Consider the following 19278-nt stretch of genomic DNA (forward strand, 5'->3'; position numbering starts at 1 on the left):
CCCCCCATTGGGTGGAATTCTCCGAGGTGAGGGGAGCTGAATTTGGGTGTGTGCAGGGAGCCAAATCCCCCTAACATTGATGTTCGACCTGGATCCCAATGCCACCCTGCCCTCTTTCAACTTTCCCTGGGTTTTGAGGCCAACGGGGAACTCTTTTGGTTCTGTCGGAAAAAACAATGAAGTTTTTTTTAACCCGATATTTTGACTTTCCCTTCCAGTGAAAATCTTCCTCATATCTCGCCAGACTGAAGGTGATGAGTGCATAGTAATTGTTAACTGAAACTGACGTGTGAGCAACTGTAGGAGGTTGAAATTGGTGAGGTTGTGGATAAGCACAGTGAAAGACTGATACTGCCAGGAGTAGTTCTTTCAGATCAAAGTCACTATTATCTGTGGGAATTGTATGATTTTGCAGTAACTTTGAAGTGCCTTGGAGTCTACTAAATTGAATCTCAACTCTTTCGCATGTAAGTCTTCTGTGCAACATGGCAGCTCCTGTGCTACAGTGGCTTGGAGCTCTGGGGAGGAGCAGCAGCTTGACCCAGCCCAGCAGATGCAATGAAGGGAGCAGCAGCTCCAGCAGTAGCAGCAGGAGCCTTCACCATACCCACCTGTATGGAGCTCCACAGGACAGAGGGGCGAATACCTGAAAAGCAATAGTCCCAATGACAAGTGTCAGCTTCCTCAATGTGTCTGAACAGCAGTGCCTCAGAAGGTTCAGGCTCTCATGACAAGTAGTCACAGGTATCTGCAACCTTCTGGAAGCAGACCTCTACTCAAGTGGAGCAGGCAACCACACATTCCCCGTTTGGCACCTTCAATTTCTTTGTCTTCGGCTCCATCCAGGAATTTGCGAGTGACATCTGCAGGATATGACGATCTGCTCCACACCACTGCATCACCCAGGCCAACAATACCTTGTTTGCCAAGGCCGCAAACTTTGGGACAGATTGGGTTTTAGGGCTGCCAGCTTTGCTTCACTCACCTGATTCCACAAGTCCATTAGTAGCAATGAAAGCACCATCAAGCAGCCAAGTATCTTTCTTAATCATAGAGGCTTCCACTCTCTCACTAGCAGGTAGCCTGTGACTACTGCATGTACATCTGTGCCAGGTATCCAGGGAGCTGCCTTGACTCTCCTTCATAGCCTCGTATATTGCAGATATTCACTCCACCAATAATAATAATCATCTTTATTATTGTCACAAGTAGGCTTACATTAACACTGCAATGAAGTTACTGTGAAAAGCCCCTGGCCTCTGTCTGGGATAAAACAGATAGCCACTCAGAACATGGTTGTGACTAAGTCTAACAAGAGAGGTACAATTGGAGGGAGTATTGGTTAGCTCTAGATAAGGATCTGATGCCCTGACAGAGGCATAGCTGTCCTTCAATATACCCAGCAAGGGTCTTCAGGTTAGCTGGTTGCTTTGCCCTTCACAACATGGTACTAAAAAGAGAGGACTGGATCTAGTCCTCCTCCTCCTCCTCCATCAGAACCCACAATGCACCTTTGGAAAACGAAAGACATGGACTTGGACTGAACATGGCTAAAACAGGGGGCGGATTCTGTGATCCTGAGGCTAAGTGTTGACGCCGTCGGAAACGCCGCCGCATTTCTCGACAGCGTCAACACGGCCTCAGGATCAGCAATTCTGCCTCGCACGGCACTGGAGTGATTCACGCCGCTCCAGCTCCTGATCCCGGTGTGAACTGGGCATTGCGGGGTCCGCGCATGCGCAGTGGCACCGGCGCCAACGCGCGCATGTGCCGCACCAACCACGCCGTCGCTAAATCTCTGCTCTCTGGAGAATTGTGTCGGGGCGGCGTGGCGCGATTCTCGTCGGTTGCAGGGATTCTCCGGCCCAGCCCCGGGCTGAGAGAATCCCGCCTAGGGTTTCAAGTTAGCAAAATGAAAATAATAATATTTAAATATATTGGTGGCAATGATTCAATATGAGTGACAGTTATGTCCAAATGGCAATGTGATACTCAATACTCTGACCCAGAACTCTGGGTCACCTCATCTCTCCATTGCCAACAATGAGTACTTGTGCCACTCTGCCAATCTCCAGGGCATCCTCCTCCCATTGTAGCCAAAGTGACTATGACTGTAGGGCGCAATCTACCAGCCATGTCCCACTGGAATCGGAGCGGGAAGATACCAGATCAGGGCCCCCCCCCCCCCCGCCGGGCCTTCCGATGGCCGTTACACTGGCGAGATCTAACCATATGTCACGAGGTGTCTGGGTACCGCCCACAACGGGCATGGTTAAGTGGGTTTAAGAACCCAATTAACCTGCTGATGTCAGATCTAACTGGCTCTCGACACCTATCGGATTCCCCAGGTAGACCCTAGCTGGGCGACGTTTAGTACTGGTCCATGCAAATGTGGACCATGCAGAATGGCACTTGTGGGGTCTCCCAGGCCATTGCTTCCACCCTGCAGCAGATTCTTTCTTTCCACTAGTATATAAGCAACATAACCATAGCCACTCGCTTATCTCTTTGTCAGTCTCTAAAATAACAGTGTCTTCTTAAATGGCATTACAAAGAAAATAGGGGTTTAGCAAAGGCAGGAGATGGCCTTTGGTTTACAGTTCAGATGTGACCAGGGCACTTCACAATTTTTGTGCCCTGCCAGCTCGTCGAGAAAGTCTAAAGGTTAACAACTGTTGGAAGTTTCACCAAGCTGGATATCAGCTATTATATAACTATAAATAAAGTACATTGAAAACGATGTAATGCCATCTAAGAAAATACTGTTATTTTGGAGACTAACAAAAGGATAAGCTAGTGGATACGATGGTTATTTATGGCTGCAAGGGGCACCTTCAAGAGATTACTAGCCTGGTAGTTGTAAACATTGTGTTCGTTTTATTATCAAAACCTCTCTTTCAATGAGCTAATTGCTCAGTTAATAAATGTACCACATAGGGTAATAGTAAGGCTCACAAACCAAGGAGGCCACAGCGTCAATCTGTGGTTTATGTTGAGTTAGATCATCTCAGCTAGGCTATCAGTGAGATGCTACTATAGACAACAGAGCTCAAGAGAAGTAACAATCAGCCATGGTTCTTGCTCCTGATTACCACTCTTGGAAAGTGAACACGATTGGAACATTTTTCAGGACCAACAAGGGGCCATTAGGCTGAAATATCCAGAGATGAAAATCACCACCTAACCATTTTCTCCACATTTTCCTCAATCTTTTCACCCTTCAGAACTGCATCTGACAACAGTAATGACAATTTACCTTTATATAGCACCTTTCACATTGTAAATTGTCTCAAGGTCCCTGGCAGTGTGCCTTCAGCATTAACAGCCTTTGGTTTGGCTGTGATGCACAACACAGTCGAATAACTTGATAGTGTGTACTATCTAGAAAATGATGAAGACTGACTCGGAGGATTTGGCACTTGTGGGACCAAAGGACAAAAGGAGGTTTTTATCTTTACAGTAAAAGAAATTGAGGAGAATAAAGTTTTTTTTGTTGCTATAGTAACTCCCACTGCAGCTGGAGTGTAAAATTAAGCTGATGTAAAAGAGGAATCTGCTCTGATGTTGTCCTGTTCTCACGGGCTAGTTTAAAATTCAGGCTCATAATCCTCCAAAGGAGTGTGAAATTTCAGCTTTTGAAATGACATCGATCTTATGAAAAATTGTTGCATTACATCTGTTCCAATGAATGAAGATACATCATGAAAGCAATCCTGACTCCAACATTAGAGGTATTCTCTAGCAGCTACTGGAATACCTTGAGGTAGTTGGTAAATTAGTCTCCTGTGACATAGGCTGGGGAGCTAGAACTGCTACGGCACAATTAAATATTTCACAATCAGAGCGGGTGGGCGGGGGGGGGGGGGGGGGGGGGGTAGTTCTGGCTTTTTTGTCAATAGTGTAAAATGGTTGGTATCGTATTGGCCACCGTACGGGCAGCACGGTAGCACAAGTGGCTAGCACTGTGGCTTCACAGCAGCAGGGTCGCAGGTTCGTTTCCCCGCTGGGTCACTGACTGTGCGGAGTCTGCACGTTCTCCCCGTATCTGCGTGCGTTTTCTCCGGCTGCTCCGGTTTCCTCCCACAGTCCAAAGATGTGCAGGTTAGGTGGATTGGCCATGTTAAATTGCCCCTAGTGTCCAAAAAAAAAGTTAGGAGGGGTTATTGGGTTACGGGGATAGGGTCGAAGTGAGGGCTTAAGTGGGTCGATGCAGACTCGATGGGCCGAATGGCCTCCTTCTGCACTGTATGTTCTATGTTCTATATTCTAAACCTCAATGGGAATGAAAGGGGTGGCACGGCAGCACAGTGGCTAGCACAGTAGCTTCACAGCTCCAGGGTCCCAGCTTCGATTCCCAGCTTGGGTCCTCCCCATGACTGTATGGGTTTTCTCCGGGTGCTCCAGTTTCCTCCCACAGTCCAAAGATATGCAGGTTAGGTGGATTGGTCGTGCTAAATTGCCCTTAGGTTAGGTGGGGTTGCTGGTTTATGGGGATAGGTTGGAGGTACGGGCTTAAGCGGGGTGCTCTTTTCAGGAGGCGGTGCAGACTCGATGGGCCGAGTGGCCTCTTTCTGCACTATGAATTCTATGATTCTATGAAATCGTGGAGAGCGAATAATAGGCGGCTCATCCCATAGCAACCATTTTACCCTGGCACACAAGTTAAAAATTACCATCAATAGGTTTAATGCTAAAATTGTAATTTAACTCTTCATAAATATAAATTGTGTTTCATTATTGAATGTGGCATAAAACTATTGGTTTTACGAAGATCAATGGGGCAACAGTGATCTCCTTTAATCAGCTGAAGTCAATTAAAAAGTTATGAGGTAACTAGTTAATCATCGCACTCCTAATATCTCCCACGAGAGGATTAAAACAAACCATTAATAAACCTGAATTTCTTCAGGTGTGCAAGACGATATTTTCAAATTTATACACTTCTTGCTTCAGTACAATTTATATTTAACTTCTTAACAATGGATAGGCAATGCCAACATCCTACATGTTGATATAATGCCATAAATTTCAATCTGTGAAAGAAAGCCTGTTCTAATCAGTTTGTGTTATGGGTTCACCCCTGGCTGCAGTGAGGTCAATGCTGGCTAACTTGTTCTTTTTTACCGCAGCTCTGTAACTAAAGCAGTTGAATAAAATCGGTGTTGCTCCAGTGCATTTGAATACCATCAACTTAGTAATGTGTCCCTGATGCCTCACAGTTTTGTCACAATGCCTTAACTTAATGGTGAATGAAATGAAATAATTGATGTGTTAAAAAATAGTTTGCATTTCTGTAAATTCAGATTTTAGAAACAGTTAACATCATCTGGTGAAATTGTAATCATTTACTCATTTATTTCCATCAATGTCCTGCCAATTCAAGCAGGGGTTATAACCTCTGTGGCAAATTCAAAGAGGGAGTCTGTATGACATCATTAGCATAGCAAATGGTAATGTTAGCAACAAGGAATGGTCTATTGTGACTTCATTAGCTTACCAGCAGGCTTCACTACAAGCTGGCTGTTGTCCAACTTGCTAATAAATATGATACTGTGGAGCTGTGAGCTTTAGGAAAACTAGTTTCTTCATGATAAGCAACTGGACAAATATGCACAAGTAACTTCAGCCATTTTTCATCTCCAATATACAACGGCTTGATTTAACAGAAAAAATTCTAAATGTCATTTTGGGTGTGATTGATGGGGTGTTTCTCGATGGCAGTGGGGGCAAAATAATGGCCCCATATTTAATAGCACCTAGTGCCGAAAATGAGCCCCTCGAGCTTCTTGCCATTACTGGCTGTCTCGCTGTCCGATTCACATGACTCAGGCCTCAGCAGCTTGCCGCTCACAAGGGGAAGCTGCTTTTAAATGCTCCCTCACTACTCGCTCCCAGTCAACACATAGAGTGGCCGTGCTCCGACCTACTAGCTTTAATGATGACAGCCTGGCCAGGCTTCTGGAAGCAGTGGTGATGAGACGGGATGTCCTGTTCCTCCGAGAGAATTGGAGGCCCAGCAGCAGGGTCACCAATACCAACTGGGAAGCAGTGGCAGCAGATGTCACTGCAGGCAGCATGACCAGGAGGACCGGCGTACAATGTTGGAAGACAACCAACAACATCCAGTGAGCTTCCAAGTCTACGAGGACAGTGCACATGTGCTGCACTGTCTTTTTGTTCAGATGGAGTCTGCTGCAGCGCATGCTTTCCATGATCTCCTCAAAAGACAAACAATGCCAGTACACCTTGAGCCATTGCTGGAGCCAACGTCTGGGTTCCTACTCGGCCTGATGAGCGGCTGGGTCTTCAGGGTGTGCAGCAGCCCCCTGCACGTGGGGTGCCATCTCCAGCCTGTGTCAACACTGATGCCGCCTTCTCCATTGTCTGGATGCCTCGGCTGCCTCCAGCACCATGAGGGCATCCTCTGCGGGATCAACATCACCCTCCATTTTTGTATCTGTAAGGAATTGGAGAAAGCGATACACCAAAAATCGGTGAGGGTTTCCACCCTGGAACGCTCAAATTCCCCAAGATTCCCCCACCCTTACATGTCCCGCCATCCCTCAGAGTGCCATCCACCGAACTAGTTGTGCTGGAAAACCTCGCTCTGCATGCTCTGCACACCAGGAGCCCCGAGACCCCGCTGGTAACATTATGATAACCACGCTCAGGTGCCCTTCCCTGATACACACACTCACCCTTTGGTCGTGAGGATATCCCCAGTTTGATTGTTGGCTGCTGCCTCTATGGTGCTGACCCTTCTGCAGGTCAGGACAACTGTTCAGACTTCAAAGTTGGACTCAAATGCAGCTCCCAGCAGTAGACTCTCAACTGTGGAAAGTCACACCTTCGCAGAACATGCCAGAAGAGAGAAAGAGCACCTCTTCCCCTTCTCTGGCTCTGTGAGCAAGTCATCATACATCCTCCCTCTCCTTGCTTCAGATAGCGGAAGCAAAAGGAGGAACAGCAAACTAACACACGGTCCCCAGGCATTAAAAATGAAACAATACAATAAAGTTATCAGTAATCTGCAGAAGCATTTCTTCAACACCTTCATCAAGACGCTCATTCGGATCAATCTGCCTCTCTCTCTTTCCCTCCTGTAGCTTCGAGCAGTAGACTCCTCAACAAGGGGCAAAAAATCACACCACCGCAGAGCACATCAGAAGAGAGAAAGAGCTCACCTTCCCCTTCTCCAGTGCTGGCAGCAGGTCATTTTACATTTTCTCTTTCCTTACTCCAGGCCACAACAGCAAAGAGGCAGCAGCAAACAAACACACAGCCTCCAGGCAGCTGCAGTTGCAGTTGTGTGTGGTTCAATGCGCCTCTCTCTCCCCCTTCTGCAGCTCCCAGCAGTAGACTCTCAACAGTGGAAAGTCACACTGATGCAGAGCATGCCATAAGGAAGAAAAAGCACCCCTTCCCCTTCTCCAGCACTGGCAGCAGGTCACCTTATATCCTCCTTTTCCTCACTACAGGCCACAGAAGCAAAAGAGATGGCAGCAAAAAAACACATGGCTTTGAGGAATTTGCAGCTACGAAAAGGAGCAAGCAGCAAACAACCTGCAGCACCACCTGAGAGCTCTGAAGTGGTATCACAAATAACGGTCAATTATTTATTAGTAATAACCTTCAGCTGTGAAGCTAGAGGCTGCTTACAGTCAAAGGGAGTTAAAGTGACTTTCAGCATTTCACTAAGAACAGGGCTCTCTCCTGGATGTGTTTGGTAGGACAGACAGGCAGTAGCTGTAGTTGCCCCTTTTATCCCCTTATGGGTAACAACAATATTTAAAGATGGCTTGAAAGCCTCACAGACGAAAAGCCCCTCACCTGCCCCCTCCACACCAGCAAAAGGGCGACCCCTGACCTAGAATGCCTTTCCTGCTATTTAACAAACGCACCCAGATCCGTGCCGGGCACAACGTGGTGGTTAAATCACGCCAGGGAACACGAGCAAGTTTTTTTTTACAGTTCAGTTTTCTCAGTAATATTTACATGTGGCAGCGCTGGACACGATCCGTCGCCATGATGCATTCAGGAAAACTGTGAGCACACGTCTCGCGTGCCATCGGGAAATTGGCCCATCGGGGTCGAAGCTTTGGGGGAGGGCCTTCAGGTAATGTCCTGAGGCCGTCCCCATGGCGTGCTCCTCGATGACGCCATTTTGGAGAGGGCGGAGCATCCAAAAACAGGTGTCGGCCCCCCCGATCCAATCGTAAACAGGGATTCTCCGCCCAATCGACGATTACGAAATCGACAGCGGGCAACGGAGAATCCCGCCCCATTTCTTTGGGAAAAATATATCCTTGCTACTGAATTTCTGGTATGGTAAGATGCACAAAGTGGTATAAATCGTATGTTGTGTAAATTGAATTAATCTCAAATAGCTTTCCTGAGGGTAACAAAAATCTGTAAAACCTGCATCCAAACATAAAAACTGAGCTATGAAATGAAAAGTAGCACATTGCGAAAGTGATAAATAATCTGTTGCTTTCATTGGTGCATAAAATAGTCATCAAAAATGCCCAGCTGGCTGTTCAGATTTGTGAGACACATAGATTGCTAACTTGTCCTGTGGTTGGTTACTTATCCATAGCCTTATGGATTTCCTGTTCCTTTTGGGCTACGACGCTTTCACATCAAAAATCCAACACTTGACATTCATGACCACAAAATAATGGCAGGTTCATCAGCAGCACATCACAGAAAACGCTGCTCTTTCAGGCCAATTAGGCTCTTGTCACCTGGTTTAACTGGTTGTATTTTGAAATTAATCTGATGTGGAATGAAGCATTTCGTCATCTTATTGCCGTTTTAAATTACGGTTTCAGACCAACATCTGAACTCATTTAATACTTCACATTCGAAAGTCTCGGCACTATCTGTTGCCCATAATACTGGACTCCTTTCCTTGCCTGGTGAATCACACCAAATACAACCACCTGGAAGAAAATCATGAAAGTTAGCACCTCGATCATAGATTTCCTGTTGTCGTTGCTGTGACAGATTTAATTTGTCTCTTGCCAGAGTATGTTTTCTCTAATCTCTCTTGCAGATCCTCGACATATGTTTACACAGGCTGGGAAGGACTGGGAGGACTTCCAAATATGATGTCAATTGGCACCTTTATTTCTTCCAACTAACATAATGAAATGACAGTATCCTGTAGGTACACAATACTGATTACACAATATGCATCTGAGTTTAACGTATGGCCCAATGTTTTATTATTTATTGAGATGATTGATCGTTGGTCGAGGGATCAAATTTGGAACACCCTCTGAAAGGGGTTGGAATGTGACTACAACACATATATGTTACTCGAATCTGTGCTGGCAGGTCCCATCGTGTCTTTTAAAGTGTGTAAATCTTTGCCCCCTCCCCACACTCACTAACAAGGCCATGATATCAAGAAGACAGAGTCAGGCTCTGAATGACTTTGGTCCACCTTGCCAGCAGGCTGGCACGAGACTGAAAGCTGAAAGTATGCTCCACTGGGTGGGAATTGGAGAGAAATCTTCCATTTCTATCGACCCCCTTGTAGAGGGATACAAGTGGCACTACCACAAGGAGGAGTATGCTGGATCCCATCAATACCCAGGCAAGATTGGGGTGGGGGGGGAGGGGGGGGGGGGGGGGTTCTATCCTGAAATTTGACAATTCCTACTCACTGTGGATGTCAAGATCCAGTTGTTACAGAGCATTTTTTGCTGGATAAAAGCACACTTTGTTTTGCCCTCACATGGCACCTGCTTTTTGTTTTGTTTTCTCTTGCAAACTTTAATTTGCATATTTGCATCAAATTACATCGAAACATTCATAGAAAATAAAAGCAGGAAGAGGCCATTCGGCCCTTCGAGCCTGCTCCGCCATTCATTATGATTGCGGCTGATCATCAAGTTCAATACCCTAATCCCACCTTCCTCCCATAATCCCTTGATTCCTTTAGCCCCAAGAACTATATCTGGTTCCTTCTTGAAATTACACAACTTTTTGGTCTGAACTACTTTTTGTGGGAATGAATTCTAAAGATTCATCACTCTCTGGGTGAAGAAATTTTTCCTCGCCTCAGTCCTAAAAGGTTAACCCTTATCCTCAAACTGTGGCCCCTAGTTCTGGACGCCCCCACCATCTGGAACATTCTTTCTGAATCTACCCTGTCTAATCCTGTTAGACTTTTGTAAGTTTCTATGAAATCCCTCTCACTCACCTAAACTCCAATGAATATAATCCCAACCAATTTAGTCTCTCCTGATATGATAGTCCTCCATCCCAGGAATCAGGGGCGAAATTCTCCCCTACCCAGCGGGGCGGGGGGTCCCGATGTAGCGGAGTGGCGCCAACCACTCCGGCATCGGGCCTCCCCAAAGGTGCGGAGAATCCGCACCTTTAGGGGCCAAGCCCTCACATTGAGGGGCTAGGCCCACGCCGGAGCAGTTGGCACCACACCGACTGCCGCCAAAGCCGGCAACAAAGGCCTTTGACGCCCGCCACCCAGCGCCGGGGCTGGCCGAAAAGGCCTTCGCTGGTTCGCGCATGCGCCAGTGCGTCAGCTACCGCTGACGTCACCACCGGAGCATGCGCGCTGGGGGATTCTCTTCCGCCTCCGCCATGGTGGAGGCCGTGGCGGCGGTGGAAGAAAAAAAGTGCCCCCACTGTACTGGCCCACCCGCCGATCGGTGGGCCCCAATCGCGGGCCTGGCCACCGTGGGGGCACCCCCTGGGGTCTGATTGCCCCCCGCCCCCCCCAGGACCCCGGGGGCCCGCTCGCGCCGCCGATCCTGCTGGCACTGAGGTGGTTCAAACCACGGCGGCGGGAGAGGCCTCTCAGCGGCGGGACTTCGGCCCATCTGGGCCGGAGAATAACGGCAGCACAGAAACCCGTAGCCTCCCGCCGGCCCCCGCCATTCTCCGAGGCGGGCGGTGGGATTGGCGGCACGCCGACTTTTTGCGGGTGGGAGAATTCTGGACATGGCGGGGGTGGGATTTTCGGCGGCCCCGGGCGATTCTCCGACCCTGCTGGGGGTCGGAGAATTTTGCCCCAGTTTGGTAAACCTTCGCTGCACTTCCCCCATAGCAGGAACATTCTTCCTCAGATAAGGACACCATAATTGCACACAATATTCCTGGTGTGGCCTCACCAATGCCCTATACAATTGCAGTAAAACATCCCTCAAATTATCTCACTATGAAGGTCGACATGCCATTTGCTCTCTGTACTGCGTGCTGTACCTGCGAATTAACCTGTACCCTACTCTCCCAAAGGCAACCAGACATCCGAGCTTCTGGGAGGAGCAAGAGGCAGATGGGAGTCGAGATGAGCAGTGGCTGTCCCTCATGTAAATCAGGTACCCTCCCCGACTGATCGACCCCCCCCCCCACCCCCCCAACCTCTGCAACCTACCCTGCCCTAAATGTTACTGTTGGGACCAATATAATTATCTCCTTTTTAAGTATTAAAGGCAAAATCTGACATGTGATATTGAATTACAGTACTGCTAAGTTTAAACCGCTCCATTCAATAGATAAACTGTCAGCTTTCTCCACTCAGACAGATAGGTAAACTTGCAAAGGTTTTCCACATGCTGCTTAGTTGGGGGTCTCTAATGTAACAAATCATTGACGTTCACATTTTTAAAAAGTTAGGTCTTGTTATATTCTTTCATCAACAGGAGTGTTCATTAATGGGCTTCCTTGGAAGTTCCATTTGTAATTATCTCAAAACAGTAAATCTATACGAGAAACATTGAAAAGAACAGTAGATAACCCCACTGCCTTCACTGACGTTAAAAATATTCCCACTCTCCTCAGTTATCTGAGGATTCAGTGCAGTCATGTATGCTTTCCCATTGGATGCTCTGCTAAAATATGTTCAAACAATCAAGCGTGGTAAAACAAAATGTGTAATAAGAGATAACCTGATTCCTTTGATAAAACTTTTCCTTAGCCACCATGACATGTGGAAGAAAGCAAAATAAAGCTGAGCTCACAGGGAAAGGAGATAATTTTGAGTTCTACTGAGTACAATCCCAAAATTTGGAGAGCTGTCCAAACACTGTCTCCTATTTTGAGTCTTTCCTGTTCTAGCGTTTTATGCTTTCTTACCGTTATTCAGAGGCAACCAGGCGGCAGACATTTTGTGTGGATGCCACACTCCCGTGACATCACAAAGCTGTTCTCCAGATGTTACGCTTTATTTCTGTTTCTGCAACATTAGTTTTGTAGATTTTAGATATCGAGGACAGGATTCTCCACCTGGGCAAAAACCTGAACAATATAATGGCAGAGTGGGATTCACACCCCGTGAATGAAAAACAGACTCTCTCTGTTGCATTTTGCAGGGTTAGCGTAACGTCAATAGCCTGGGCCAACTTGCAGCAGTAATAGCATAACTCCTCGGTGACATTCCTTCTGAAGCACAGCTTCCACAACTACTGTTCCTGGATCAGCTACAGATAGAAGAGTGACATTCCAGAATGCAAGGAGCAGTAGGTGGGTGCCAACTGCCAATAGGAGGGTTATTATGAATCCCTCACAGGACTTCTGGTGGCGGCCATGGTGTGAGTGCTCGCACATTTGTCCGCTCCCGCTTGTGGCGGTGTTTTTGGGCCTTTTCCCTGATTAACGGGCAGTTGTTTTGATGGAAAAAGGTGCAGGAGTGGTGAAGGAAGAGTTTATTTCACCGGTGGATGGATTTGTGGACCAGAAGTTGTTTTGGGCGAAGGAAGCTCTTCGGAGGGAGAAACGTTTCCTGTGACACAGGGGAAGGTGACAGAGCGCAAGGGATCAGCCCAACCAACTCCGTGGTCTATGGCGCAGCTGGTGGACTTCTTGAATGAGAAGTTCACCCAGCAGAGAGAGGAGTCTCTGTGAGGGATTCATAATAACCCTCCTATTGGCAGTTGGCACCCACCTACTGCTCCTTGCATTTTGGAATGTCACTCTTCTATCTGTCGCTGATCCAGGAACAGTAGTTGTGGAAGGTGTGCTTCACAAGGAATGTCACCAAGGAGTCCCTGGCGAGGATGGTGGATCCGCTTAAGGCGGGGATCAACCGCAGGAGCTGAGGCTGGAGTCTCAAAGCCATCCAGAAGGTGGAGGAAATGGTGGGAGAGCACGAGGAGCAGTTTACTTTGTTGGTGGCCGAGATGGGAGTGTTGCGAAATACCCAGAAGCGTGGGAGGCCCTCCCAGTGCTATTGGCCCCTTCAGACCAGTCCAGGCACCTGAACCGCTCGATTACACTCCTGGCCATTGTATGGACGTCATAGCGGGTCTCCACATTTGTCTGTGGCCGTCAGATAGGTGCCATCAGCCATAACTGCAGTGGATAACTGATGGAATCATCAATTCACCAGACACGTGTTTCCGATATGAATCTAGGCTTTAATCGACTTACTTCAGAGCCAGCCTGTTACCCGTTGATGAACTCTTAGTGAACTCAGGCTGACTCTGGACAAGGGTATTTATACAGCTGCACTAGGGGGAGGAGTCATGGGGGGAGCCAAGGGTGGAGCCCAGTACAAGTCCCTGAGTACTCCCAGAGCTACTCCCCCTAATGGTAGGATAGCGCAATTGCGCTTACAAAGACAGTGTGAATTATCATATATACATCTATATATTACATTCACCACAATAACCCCTGTTGCCCACGAGCCGACACCCCAGCCGGGGGATGGGGGGGCCTTCGATGAGGCCGGGAATCATTGCATGTGCCAGGATGAAGGTGTGCTGCACACTGCCCGGGTATCGGGCGCAGATTTGCATGATGTCCATCTGATGATCACATATCAGCTGCACTTTCCGAGAGCAGAAACCCTTTCGGTTGGTGTAGAGTGTCCTGAGCTGCAGGTGCTCTGAGAGCCAAAAGCATCCCACCAATCACGCCCTGGACCCGGGGCATGTTGGTTATGGCAGTGAACCCCGTTACCCGGGCATCTTGGTGGGCTCGGTGAAATAGATTGAAATAGATACATTGTGCTGAGTGGGCGTATAGGACATCCGTGATGGCACGGATACACCTTTGCACTGAGCTCTATGAGATTCTGGACAGGTCCACACTCAGTGCCTGGAAGGACCCCATGGTGTAAATGTTCAGAGCGACCGTCACCTTTACGGCCACCGGGAGTGGATGTCTTCCCCCATTTCCTCATTCTCCCACGGTCCCAGTTGTGTCATGGTCTGGCAGATATGTAGCACGACATACCTGGTCTGGAAGGTTCTCGAATGACAGGTGCTGCCAGTACATGCGTGGCCTCATTCGGCGCCTCCTTTGCAACACCTCCTCACTCTCTTCGGCCTGTTGAGCAGCTAGCTTTCCATCCTCAGCGGCTGCCTCCTGTTCTACTGCGGCACGCTCCGCTGCTGCAGCGTCCTCCTCCTCAAGCAGCTCCAGCTCGTACAGTCGCAGTGCAAACCCCAGGAGGAAGGCCACCATTGCTGGTTGTATTCCAATATCCAGGGGGTGAAAGGCTGACATTTAAGCATGGTGCATGCCCTCATCCCAACCAAGTCAAACGGTGCCTCCGGTTGGTGGTGTGGGCTCTGCCCCCGCATGTTCCCATTCCCTCCTCTCCGCACCATGGGCCCCGTTGGTACTATCGGCCGGTGCTGCCCTTGCCAGCGGTATGCTCCACAGCCCCTATCCAATGCCCCCGTAGGGGCTACAGTGGGTGTTGCCCTGGGTGGGCCGTTCTGCCTCTCTGGAGAGTAGCGGCCAGTTAGGGAGATATGTGATGGAGTGCGGGTGGAGGTAGGGTGGGTGTTGGGGTGCGGGGGGTAGTGGGATGGGGGCTGGGGTAAGCGCAGCCATACAGTTGTTGTCACTCTGCAGAACCAGGGGCCAAGGTGGGTGGTCAGTGGGGTGCGCAGCAAGATGGCAGCCTTGCAGGTCACGGCAATGGGAGTCCACTCCTGGGCACAGCTCGAGTCCCGTGGGGGGTCACCCGTACACACAGCCAGTTGCCCCTCACCAACCCGCCTCCCCGGCACATGGCAGGTTCACCCCCTACCCCAGCCAGCCTGCCCAGTGTCCGGCCCGCAGCCCATGGTTGCGCCTCTCCATATTCAATCTCCTCTCGCCATCAGGAATTTACACCAGTGTAGGCAGAGAATCGTGGAGGCTCCAGACAATGGGCAGCACGGTAGCATGGTGGTTAGCATAAATGCTTCACAGCTCCAGGGTCCCAGGTTCGGTTCCCGGCTGAGTCACTGTCTGTGCGGAGTCTGCACGTCCTCCCCGTGTGTGCGTAGGTTTCCTCCGGGTGCTCCGGTTTCCTCCCACAGTCCAAAGATGTGCGGGTTAGGTGGATTGGCCATGCTAAAATTGCCCGTAGTGTCCTAAAAAGTAAGGTTAAGGGGGGGTTGTTGGGTTACGGGTATAGGGTAGATACGTGGGTTTGAGTAGGGTGATCATTGCTCGGCACAACATTGAGGGCCGAAGGGCCTGTTCTGTTCTGTTCTGTTCTGTTCTGTTCTAATACTAGGTCAGGCCCACTAATGTTATGCTGAAGATGTTCTGGAACGCATTGACATTGCCGTCAATGTGATTGGTTGCTTACTCAGGTTGCTGACATCACTGCTGCTGGGTGCATGGAGATTCCCTTGACTTGGTGATATGTTGAAACTTCTATTGGGAAAAAGGAAATTAGATACATGTGGATAACTTTCTTCAAGGCGAGTTATCATTGTTTAACTGGTGACTGCAAAGTCCAGCCCATTTTCAGTCCATGTTCCCCATTTCTAGTTGTGTTGTGGCCAGCTCCTTACCTAGGGACTGAATTTGATAACTGAACACATCATTGTCATGCAGTGTAACTTGAACCATTTTGGATTATTGGATCAGACCATGAGCTAAATGTTGACATGTTTTCGGACTCAAAATAGTTGCAAACATGACAAATTACATTATGGGCTGTCCTCGCCCATTCTTCTTGTGTCTGCGGGATACTGCTAAATTTATTTATTAACTTCTTATTTTTTCCATGTTTGAATCAAGGCTGTAATGAGGTCAGGAGCTGAGTGACCCTGGTGGAACCCAAACTGAGCGACCATGAGCAGGTTATTGATGAGTAAGTGCCTTGATAGCACTGTTGATGACTCCTTCCATCAAGTTGCTGATGATGGAGAGTAGACTGATAGGCCGGTAATTGGCTGGGTTGGATTTGTCCTGGATCTTGAGCACATCTGGGCAATTTTCCACATTGCCGGTGAGATGCCAGTGTTGTATCTGTACTGGAGCAGCTTAGCTAGGGGTGCGGCAAGTTCTGGAGCACAAATCTTCAATACTATTGCCAGGATATTGTCAGTGCCCATATTCTTTGCAGTGTCCAGTGCCTTCAGCCATTTCTTGATATCATGTGGAGTGAATCGTATTGGCTGAAGACTGACTGAGATAGGTCATCCACTCGGCACTTCTGGCTGAAGATTGTTGTGAATTCCTCAGCCTTATCTTTTGCATATATGTGCTGGGCTCCTCCATCATTGAGGATGGGAATATTTGTGGAGCCTCCTCCAGTGAGTTGTTTAATCGTCCACCATCATTCGTGGCTGGATGTGGCAGGACAACAGAGCTTAGATCTGATATGTTCATTGATTTGATTTGATTTATTATTGTCACATGTATTAGTATACAGTGAAAAGTATTGTTTCTTGCATGCTGTGCAAACAATGCATACCGTAAATAAGGAAGGAAGGAGAGACTGCAGAATATAATGTTACAGTTATAGCAAGGTGTAGAGAAAAGATCAACTTAATACGAGGAAGGTCCATTCAAAAGTCTGATGGCTGCAGGGAAGACGCTGTTCTTGAGTCGGTTGGTACATGACCTCAAACTTTGGTATCTTTTACCTGACGGAAGGAGGTGGAAGAGAGTATGTCCGGGGTGCATGGGGTCCTTAATAATGCAGGCTGCCTTTCTGAGGCAGCAGGAATTATAGATAGAGTCAATGGATGGGAGGCTGGTTTGCGTGATGGACTGGGCTACATTCATGACCTTTTGTAGTTTCCTGCGGTCTTGGACAGAGCAGGCTCCATACCAAGCTGCGATACAACCAGAAAGAATGCTTTTTATGGTGCATCTGTAGAAGTTGGTGAGGATCGTAGCTGACATGCCAATTTTTCTTAGTCTTCTGAGAAAATCGAGTCTTTGGTGAGCTTTCTTAACTATAGTGTCAGCATGGGGGACCAAGACAGGCTGTTGGTGATCTGTACACCTAAACACTTGAAGCTCTCGACCCTTTCTACTTTGTTCCCATTGATGTAGACAGGGGCATGTTCTCCACTATGCTTCCTGAAGTCGATGATAATCTCCTTCGTTTTGTTGACAATGAGGGAGATTATTGTCGCCTCACCAGTTCACCAGATTCTCTATCTCATTCCTCTATCTGTCTCTTCATTGTTTGAAATCCGACCCACTACGGTGGTGTCATCAGCAAATTTGAAAATCGTGTTGGAGGGGATTTGGCCACATAGTCATAGGTGTATAAGGAGTATAGTAGGGGGCTGAGGACACAGCCTTGTAAGGCACCGATGTTGAGGATGATCGTGGAGGAGGTGTTGTTGCCTATCTTTACTGATTGTGGTCTGTGGGTTAGAAAGTTCAGGGTCCAGTCGCAGAGGGAGGAGCTGAGGCCAAGGCCACAGAGTTTGGCAATGAGTTTCGTAGGAATGATGGTGTTGAAGGCTGAGCTGGAGTCGATAAATAGGAGTCTGACATAAGTGTCTTTGTTATCTAGGTGTTCCAGGGTAGAGTGCAGGGCCATGGAGATGGTGGCTGCTGTGGACCTGGTGCAGCGGTAGGCGAACTGTAGTGGATCAAGGCTGGAGGCTGGAGTTGATCCGTGCCATGAATAACCTTTTGAAGCACTTCATGATGATGTATGTCAGAGCCACTAGACGATAGTCATTAAGGCACGCTGCTTGACTTTTTTTTGCTATAAGGATGATGGTCGCCTTCTTGAAGCAGATAGGGACCTCAGATTGTTGTAAAGAGAGGTTGAAGATGTCTGCGAATACCCCCGCCAGCTGGTCCACGCAAGACCTGAGTGCCCGTCCGGGTACCCCATCCGGGCCTGTGGCTTTCCATGGGTTGACCTTTGAGAAGGCTGCTCTGACGTCTGCAGTGGTGATCTCAGATACAAGTTCATCCGCGGCTTCTGGGATGGAGGGCTCGCTCTCGCTGACCTCTTGCTCAAAGCTGGCATAGAATGCGTTGAGCTCATCAGGGAGGGGTGCGTTGGAGCCGACGATTTTACATGCCTTCATCTTGTAGCCAGTTATGTCTTGCAGACCTTGCCATAGACGGTGGGGGTCCGTGTGGCTAGTCTGGGACTCGAGCTTGGTCCGGTACTGTCTTTTGGCATCTTTGATGGATTTCTTTAGATCATATCTGGCTTTCTTGCAGAGGTCAGGGTCGCCTGACTTAAACGCCTCAGACCTAGACTTCAGCAAGCAGTGGATATCCCTGTTCATCCGGGTTTTCCGGTTCGGAAACATGCGGATTTGCTTCTTTGGCACACACTTTGTGAAATCGCTTAGCTCTGTCTATTACTTGCTGCTTATGCTGTTTGCCACACAAGTAATCCTGTGTTGTAGCTTCACCCGGTTGACACCTCATTTTTCGGTGTGCCTGATGTTGCCCCTGGCATGCTCTCCTGCACTCTTCATTGAACCAGGATTGATCCCTTGGCTTGGTGTCGATGGTAGAGTGGGGGATATGCTGGGCCATGAGGTAACGTGTTTGTGGTTGAATACAATTCTGCTGCTGCTGATGGCCCACAGCACCTCGTGGATGCACAGTCTTGAGTTGGTAGATCTGTTCGAAGTCTATCCCATTTAGCACAGTGGTAGTGCCACACAACATGATGGAGGGTACCCTCAATGTGAAGATGGACTGTGTCTATACAAGGATTGTGCGGTGGCCACTTCTACTGACACTGTCATGGGCAGACACACCTGCAGCAGGCAGATTAGTGAGAATGAGGTCTCGTGGGTGGACATCTCTGACTCCCGCTGGGTCGGAGAATCGGCGTGGCGCAAATTGCACCACGCCATCCCGACGCCGGGACGCTATTCTCCGCAATGCTCTCAGGCCCACGCCGGCATGGGCCGGCGCGCCGATTCTCCGGGCCGGGTGGGCCGAGTGGCCGGTACCAAAAAGCCGAGTCCCGCTGCCGCCGTTCAAACATCCTCTGAGCCGGCGGGACCTCAGCGTTGAAGGGTTTGGATGCGACCTGTGGGAGGGGAGGGGGGGTCCGACCTTGTGGGGGGGGGGGGGGGG

Source organism: Scyliorhinus canicula, chromosome 1 (assembly GCF_902713615.1).
Source record: "Scyliorhinus canicula chromosome 1, sScyCan1.1, whole genome shotgun sequence".
NCBI classification, from domain to species: domain Eukaryota; kingdom Metazoa; phylum Chordata; class Chondrichthyes; order Carcharhiniformes; family Scyliorhinidae; genus Scyliorhinus; species Scyliorhinus canicula.